Source organism: Gavialis gangeticus, unplaced genomic scaffold, assembly GCF_001723915.1.
Source record: "Gavialis gangeticus isolate Ggan-Ray unplaced genomic scaffold, GavGan_comp1, whole genome shotgun sequence".
Classification (NCBI taxonomy): Eukaryota; Metazoa; Chordata; order Crocodylia; family Gavialidae; genus Gavialis; species Gavialis gangeticus.
This window is the reverse complement of record NW_017729012.1, coordinates 7,680,561-7,689,824: the sequence shown is the minus strand read 5'-3', so window position 1 is coordinate 7,689,824 and position 9,264 is coordinate 7,680,561.

Sequence of the window (9,264 nt, the reverse complement as noted above, 5' to 3'; positions counted from 1 at the left end):
CCACATGTGCAAGCAGTTTATCACATAAGGAAATGGCAAACCAGCCACAAAGAAGTTCATATTTATTTTTGCTTGAATTTGCATATGTGTCATGTTAATTTAAAGGGTGTATGGAGAACCACTGTCCAGTGCTGGGCTGCCCGCATGTCCTTTGAACATGCTGGCGCACAGGGAGCCTGAGACTGGGGCGTTGCTCCCAGATCTTGGGGTCCCAGCACACTGGCAAGATGAAAAGACATTGCATGAAGCACAATCCCCAATGCTGCACTTCCTACATTGCCTTTTAAAGGTGCAAGCATACAGGGAGATTGGGATCCAGTTCTCTGATCCCATGTTCCCTTGACAGCCAATGCATGCTAGGGTCTGACAGATCTTAGCTGGCATGGCAGAACTGAGGATTTTTGGGATCCAGGATAAAATGCATCATATCCCATTGCATGATTAAATTAACATCGACAGGGCCCAAAGAGTTAGGCATCTTAAAATTTAGTAGGCAGAGTTCCTTGGGCAATTTACTACATGTTTAGTAGGCTAGTGCATTTCTTTTGTCATCACTTGGGATTTAATCCTATAAATACTTTTGTCAGCACAGTGGAAACAATGTACCCAATAATAGCTACAGTTACTTAAGCTGTGTTTACACAATCATATTATGGTGCCCAACAGCAGCACCCTCAAGCACATTTCTGACTGGCTGCTTCCTGAACAGGAAGTAGGGTAGCTACATGTATGTGGTGTGATGGGTGGGCTAAAGAGCATGAGGACAGGCTAATAGGCAGTCACTCAGCAGTGCTAGTTAGCAAAGTGCAACAAGGACACAGCTACCCTGCTTCCAGTTTGAGGCAGCACAGTGTACTCTTCATTAGACATAGCCTCGAATGCATAAATTTATGGGATCAAACCTTTTTGGCCTCACTCTTTTATATATTGCAAGGTCATCTGCTTCATTTGGGCAATCCCTGTGCTTATTTTCAACATGTAGTCCTGTACTTTCTTATTTTATAAGTGGGAAAGCTGGAGGCAGTTGCGTTGTACGTTATGCCATGAGTATCCAGCAACAGTTGATAGTGCTGCTTTCAAAGGAGTAGGCTACTCATTGGCTGGGAATCAGAAACCATCCTAGCCTTTTTAACTGTTCCTAAAAAGAAGTTATACAGATTATGCATAGAAGCAGTTTTAATGTTACAGGCTAATAGACTGTACATCATTTGGAAAGTTATGAATACTAAGTGCATGCATGTGTACTACATTTTATAGACTTGTTGACACTCGGATGGCAAAAAGTGGATGCTTTTCAGCAAGAAACTAGAAATACTAGAACTATTTGGGCACCAAGAGAGTTTTCTGCACTTGTTCCCCTGCATACTGGGAAAGTTGCTTACAATATTCTGGATTACTCTTTGGTTCATGACTCAAAAGTAATTTGAAAAAATTAAAGTCATCATAGTAGCAAGAAGAGAAAAACTACTCAAATATGTAATGTATCAAATGTTGATATCAGCTGTCTAAACATTTAAAACCTTTTCAGCTGCTAGAGGATTGCTTCAATGATATTCAGGGGTAAATAAGTAAAATGGCACACTGAGATGATGATTGCTCTGATACTTACCTGCCTTGCATCTTCACACACCTGGGTAAGGTGAATATAAAATGGTACTGGCAGTGTAAGCAGCTGGACAGTTTTGACTTGGAAGCATTTTACACTCATTTCTTACTCTGCAGTTACTTGGCACAAATGTGCACAGATGCAAAGCAGTGGGGAGTCAGGCTCAGTATGCTTTTGAACAAATATATTATTATAATTCTTCTTTTAAAATAGAAGTATACCATAAATGTAATTTAATCTATGCTGAAAGTAGGCAGGGTGGCACACTGCTGAAGTTATCCTTGTTCTGCAGCAAAACAATAGGTCCGACTTATTTTTTTCCTCATTCAGAATAATTTTGTTTAAAAGTATGAATGTTACAGTTTTTCAGCTCTTTCATATCAAGGCTTTTGACTCAATAGGGAACATCAAATAGGACCTGACTCTACAAGGTACTAAGCACTCTTATCTCCTGTTCATTTTTAAGCTGGTTGCATTTGCCAAACGATTTTCCAGTTGTATGCTAATCTCATAAGGACATCTTCCTGTTAAGCTTTTAACTATTTGCAGCCATTTTTTTAAACCAGTTCAGTGTGGTGCAAGTCTTTGTTGGACTGAAAGAAGAACTCCTGATTTCTAAACAGAAAGCCTTATAGATTAGTTGCTAAGTGTGTAGGGTAATAAGTTAGTTACCTGAGTTATCAGTTAACAAATGAGCATATAGCCATTCTTTCACTTGGTTCAAATGGAAAGTGGCTGTCATGCCAACAAGGTTCGAAGAGGTTTGTCTGCCAGTAAATTAAATATATACTTGCTTGGAACCATCCATCCTCCTTCATGGTATAACTTCTGATTTAGAGGTGAGACCGAGAGAGTAGAATCAAAACTGAGACTTAGTTATCTGAAGTTAGACAACAACAATGTTCCATATACAGGTTAGGTACCTAAAGAAAAGTTATTATTTTGAAATGTGCTGAATACCCCACAGATTCTGTTATTTTCAATTGGAAACCCAAGTACTTGTAATTCACTAGGCCATGTAAAGTATGTAAATATGGCTTGGGAAGTTTAACTTGAGGCATTCAAATTTAAAAATGTTGGCTTGACACACTCTCACGGTCCTCTATGTAAGTAAATGACAAAGCTGTATTTAAAACTAGAACACTTCTGAAACTTTAGAAGACATAAGTAACAACTGCTATAATTCCTGCCTCTGGCTCCTGTGCTGAGTGTCACCACACTGGTTGTTAAAAAAATAAAAATATAATTACAGTTACAGCTTAGATTGTGGTTTGCTGGAGGTGAGGACAGATTGAAAGGAAGTGTCAAGTGTAGGGACTAAGACTGGGGAAAGGCATCGCATGATAACTGGGGTTCAGTGACAGGCAGGCCAAGAGAAGATTCTGGATCCAAAAAGGGATACAATAGATGCAGGGGACGGGATAGCCCCAGGGAGCATACAGTACAAAGAGGAACTGATACAAGGGAGGAGAAAGCAACAGAGCATGGAGATGGGGATAGACAAAGCATCTAAAGATTAAAAATAAACCAACCAAAAAACCTATAGTTGGACTGGTACAAACACACCAGATAGGCAGACACCACCAGACTGCCTCCTAAACTTTTAAAGCAGTGTTGATGCTTTCTGTAATTTAACTTCACTTGCAGCTGTGCCATGGCGTTTGGCTCGCTAAGATTAGGAATAACGTAGCAGGACATAAAGGCCACTGTCAGGGTGGGGGCATGTGCTGAGATATGCATTGGCCACTCCTTTTATCCCAGGTCATGCCACATTGTGGCTCTTGTCATAGAGGGCCTGTAGAATGGCTTTTATGCAGCTTTCAGTGGCCAGAGAAAGGGAGCCAATTTAAAATGGAAAAGCAAGGAGTTGTGTTTAATTTTCCTTATTGATTTTTTTTTAATGTAATATTCTATTAAATTTGCCTACGTGATATAGTAGCTGAGCAGTATTTGACCTTCTGAGTATATTTCTTTCCATATTCAACATATAGCATTTTTTTTAAATATACCAGTAAATATAGTTGATTTATCATAGCGATTCCATATCTACAGATTCTGCCCAGGGTTGTTCAAACATCCAGCTCACCATTTATGATGTATGGAAAGAAAGGCACAGACAGAGAAACAGCCAAGTAAAGAGCGAAAGGTAAAGCATGAAATTATACCAACAGAAATATTTTTCTCTCATTCATTGCTTGGATCCAGATGTAACTGTAGTCTTTATCATCAAATTACTAATATCAAGCTAAAGTCTAATTCTAACAACAATTTAAAGTTTCAAAATGTGGACAGGCTACCAACCAGTCTTAATCCTTTCTACATGCAAAACTGTTTGCCTGTGATTACTAACCAGGTTCACTTAATTGATGTCTATTCTCTTTTAAATAAGTCTCTTCTGAACTTTACCCAAGTTATCTATTTTCAGCATTCAGCACTGCAGTGAAAATTTACTTCTTTCAATCTGGTTTGCTTGTAGACAGAGGCTGACACAGTAGATTTAGTACAGCTGCAGTATTAATGTTCAAAACTCCCGTGCTGCAGTTTTCCCATATGCTACATAAAAATGCTACAGTTTCTCAACTCCAAAGCTGCTGTATTAGGGTGTTAGCTGATTTTTATGCCTTCAGCTTGCTTGATATTTTCATTTATATACAATACAGTTTTACACAGCCTCCACCAAACAATGTATTGCAAAATGATTTACAGTAAAATCATAATTTATACAGAGTATTGATTTAGCATTAATTTTCAAACTGTGAAAGTCAATGGATCATAAATCTGCAAATAAATTGGCCAAACGAAAGACATAACTGACAAAAGACATTAGTCACTAGAGAGTAGCATGTGTTGTGTATGTGCTTTTTAGATAGTTACAAGAAAAAATATTGGAGAAGATTCTCTAAATTATAAAAATTAGTAACATAAAAATAATATAATGTGCTGAAATAGACAATTTCAGTAAAATAGCAAAGAAAACCACCCAAGAATCTGGATCATTGTCTTGATGTTCTGCCATCACAGTTCAGTTAATATGATTCAGAATCAGGGCAGCCTCCACAGTTTTCAGTGTTTTGGGGGAAGTGGGTGGGAGCTTTAGAATGCGCTAGAAATTCCTGGAAGCAGGTTTATATATTATGTTATAAAGGACCTAGGAAGGATCATGACTACTTTGAAAGCCCGCTCTAAAGGCTGTTGACATTAATGGAGAGACTAATTGACTTCCATGAATTTTGGATCATAGCAAATGGACCGTAACAAAATCCGTCTTTGGAACGTTCAGTGTTTATGAGCTGACTGAACTGTGTGCTTTCACGTTTCCACTGGGAATCTAGCACCTGAAGAGCTTGATGATGCAAAATGAAGAACGTCTTCAATGCCCATTTACTTTAAAGAAAATTGATGTAATTCAGGCACCTAGGATTTTACTTCTTCTCATGTCTCTATACCATATTTGACCTATTTTTGCACATGCTTGTGCTCATTTATTGTACTTTGCGAGGTCTTTCATTGTACATGTGCCTTCAAGCAGCAGGCACTGCAGCAGGTGTTGCACGGTATGAAGCTCTGCTGTTGAACAAGTGGTATAGCCCCACTTCTTTAGTTCATTAGAGTATCTGACTACAGTATGTAGGCAGATGAGACATCACCACCTTTGTCATGGCTTGTCAGTCCCTGGTGGTAAGGACTCAGCTTCTGGAATGTCCATTTCTCCACTGTCGGGTATTTTTTTCAGCCTCTTGTTCCACATCTGCAGTCATGTCTTCTTGGGTCTGGCATCAAGAGGCTGGGTGCTGGTGAGGAAGCTCCTGTGTGACTTCAGACATTTGTGTGTTGTGGGATGGTCATACAGTGGGTGTCTCGCATCTTGAGTTTGTCTCAATCGTTCTATCCTGCTGCCTGCTGCTCTTTGGAGCGATGCCAGCCAGCACATACACACTGTTTAGGCTGGTAGGCTTCAGGCATCCTGTGATGCATCAGCAGCTGTCGTTCAAAAGGGGGCACTTAACGTGTACAGATCTCTCCCATATAGGGCATGCATACTCAGCAGAGGAGAAGCTGAGCCAGAGCATTGGTTCAGATGGTTGAGGGGCTAACTCCCCATTTCAAGTTGGTGAGCTTTTATATACAACGTTTTTCCAACCGCTCACCTTTGCTTCTGGCTTCATGATGTGTTCTTTGTATGAGAGGTTTCTGATATGGGGGCCATAGCAGAAGCATTCACGTTGCAACCCCTGTCAGGTGGTACCTGCAAATACTGGTAATGCTCCAAACCACAATTTTGAGCAACTGGGATGAAGACGGTTAACACTTATGGTTAGGGCATGGATGAGATGCCAGATGGAGCCCAGGGTCATGGACCAGTCAGGAATAGTTCAAAGGTCAGAAGCTGAGAGTCATGGTTGAGAAGAAACCAGATATCAGGAACAAGACATAGATATGAAGCATAGGGTCAGGGACAGAGCAGGAGCAAGGCTAGATCACCAAGACTCTTGCAGACAATTTGTGACCGTCTTCCCTGATGGTTTTAAAGCTACGTTTAGGTTTCATCTCCAGAAGTGGTGATTCCTTACACCAGTTTAGCTAAGCAGTTGAGCACGTACTTAAAGTTAAGCATGTACATAATGCCCTTTGACTCCCAACTCTATACTTGGCTAACTGTACCATGCCTGTTTCTCATAAGTATGCTTTTTTTTTTTTTTTAGTATTAGCTCAGATGCTCTTACAGGTTGGTGAAGGGAATTGTAGTGTAATATGTGGAAAACTGTTCATCCAAAAATTGCACATTTCCTTTCTTGGAGTAATTCAGGTCTTGGACTTCTAAATCTCTTAGACACTTTTGAAAATACCACCATAGGGCTTTAACTTACACCTGTTGACAATGATTGGAGCAGAACTGGACAGCTCTCTAACAGCACTCAGTCATTAGTTATGTTGTTCTTTCTAGTTTTGATGTTACAAACTTTGGTGACTGTCTAACAAACAATGGAAGTAAACATGCCACTTACTAATACTAATATTTTAGTATAAAGTTCTATGTTTGTTCATATTTGTCAGGTTTGAAGAGCCTTGTTTTCTGTGTGTACCTTGGGTTCCTTTTAATTCCTCTACAGTATTACCATATCCTGTATCAGTAAACCATCCATTTGATCTGTATGTAGATGCACTCCATTATATCCCTGATAATGCAACAATAACAAAGGTAAGTTTTGCTACTGCTGTGGTGTCACAGATTGATCTATGGGTAGTCATACCCATAGATCCTGTTGTTTGTACAGCTGTATTTACATTCAGGAGCATATGAAATAGCCCTAGACCTAGTAGGAGCAATTTTAAAACTATGGAGAAAATTGAAACGGCCGGTAGGGATGGAAAGACTTGTGTAGAATACCGTATAGTGAAGACAAATTTGGAGGACATTTTATCCTAGAAAACCTTTTCACGGCCATGGAATTCTCTATCTGTTTCATAATGTTGGCAGCATAGTCCTTTAAATAATCATGTTTTAAACTTACTTGAGTACCTTAAAAGGTACTTCTTAAAAGGGCTTTTTAAATAGGGTACTTGTTCACTAAGATGACTTGCATCCATTTTACCTTTATTTTCTTATTTTGATCTTGAGCGCATTGTAATCAAATTGTGCCAGTCCTGGTCATGAACAGTACTGTGTAACCACGTTAAAGAATCACAATGCACAATACTTTTTCAAAATAAAGAACGCAGAACCAAAATCTGCCATCAGATGTTCATACTAAGAAACCGGTTAAGTGTAAGTTGTATACATATTTAAGGACAACAATTTGGCTTTAAGCCATTTGAAAAATAGAGGCAGAGGGATACATCTTAAAGTTTACTTTCTTCAGTTTCCAATAAGATTATGTGAGTTTTGGGGGGCATCCTTTTAGTATTCTACAGGTGAAATCAAATCCTGAAGTGCAAAAGTTGTTTCTTGTGCATTTATTCTTGAATTTGTCAAGAAGTATGGAAAGCAAACAAACAGAACAATAAATTGAAAATGAACTTTTTCCTTTTAGGTAACTGGGCAAATCAGGAATTCAGGGCTGACTAATTTGCCTAATATTACAGCATTTCCACTTCTTAATAGTCCATCTCGAAATCCAAAATTCCAGTACCGAATGATATTAAATGGAGATGAAACAGAAGTCATGGATATCAATGCATGTGTTTTTTTTCCAAGTTCATACAGTAGACATAGATTCTGGAGATCTTGTTATAATAGGTAAATGAAACACAAATTTGTCATGTAGCTTACTTTCTTTTTCTCTCTCCTCTTTTCTGCTCAGTATACTGTCCAATATTTGTATCTTCTAAGTTTTAGGGCACACATTTTAATTTATAATGCATGTAAGCTGTTGAAATGCATCCCTCGAGGACTATGAGGATCATAGCTGGCAGAACCTTAAGAGTAAAATAACACAAACATTTTTATAAAGTTCTGAAAATGAGTCCAGACTAATATTTGAAATGGAAATATACTTAAACTACTATTTATAATTCTACTGCTAGCCCAGGTCTTACTTGACGCTGGATTCAAGGTGCCAGATTTTTTTCATCTTTAACCACATGAAATAATACCTTGGATATGGTACTATTAATAGTGAGTAAAGGTAGCACAATCAGACATTAGTAGTCATTTACATATAATTTTATAACAACATATATTCTATGTACATTTATTTGGGCCTGATTTGTAATACATTTTAGTGAGAACAGGCTGTCGTCAGACGTAAGAATTTAAAGAACATAGTTCTCACCATAATGAATCTAGGTATTTAGCATTCACAGAACTAAAAATTTTAGAGATTTCTGACATTTGCAAGTAGGGAGAGACAGGAGATTGGAGAAACAGGAGAAAGGTTGGGAGAATGGGAATCTCAGGTACCTACAGAGCTCTTGAGACTCAGCCTTGTATGGGCTACCTTTTTCACAGCTCTGTGAAAAAACAACCACACTTCTATACATTTGGGGTACATTTATATTTGGCATATGTAGTTTTTCTGTGGACCCTGCTCTCCTTCACCTGTTCAGTTGTTAAGGGAAATGTAAGAAACATGCAAAATCAACAAACACACATATTCAGAGCACATGCTGTATAAAATCTTTAGTGAGACATATTTTGTTTGTTTGGTTTTCTTTTGCTTTATAGGAAGCTCTATGATCCGTGTGTTTAACAATGATGGGAAGCTAAATGTAGGAGGATTTCAACTAAAACTAAGAGGAGGCATGTCAAGCAAGGAACCAGCAGCTCTTACACAAACAGCATTAGATCAGTATCCAGCCATTCCCTGCTGCACAGTACTAATTTGAATGTTACCACACACAGAGGCAAGTATATAGAGTATATGTAATAGTTATTCTGTCTGCCTGAAATACAGGCTGCACTTTGGAATTCAGTCCTATTTGCCTTGTCTAAATTAGGATCTCCAGGTATGGTATTGATGTGGCTTATATGTGCTAAATAACGTCTAGGGTAGTCCAAGCATGCCACTTTTAATGTATGCAAAACTGAGTTAAGAGCCTAGGGCAGGACCTAAGTTCTACCAGAGTAATGCATTAAAGGCACTATACCTTGTCTACACTAGAGTGTTACAATGTAGTAGCACATGGCAACACCACATCCTTTAAATTCTAATCAAGAG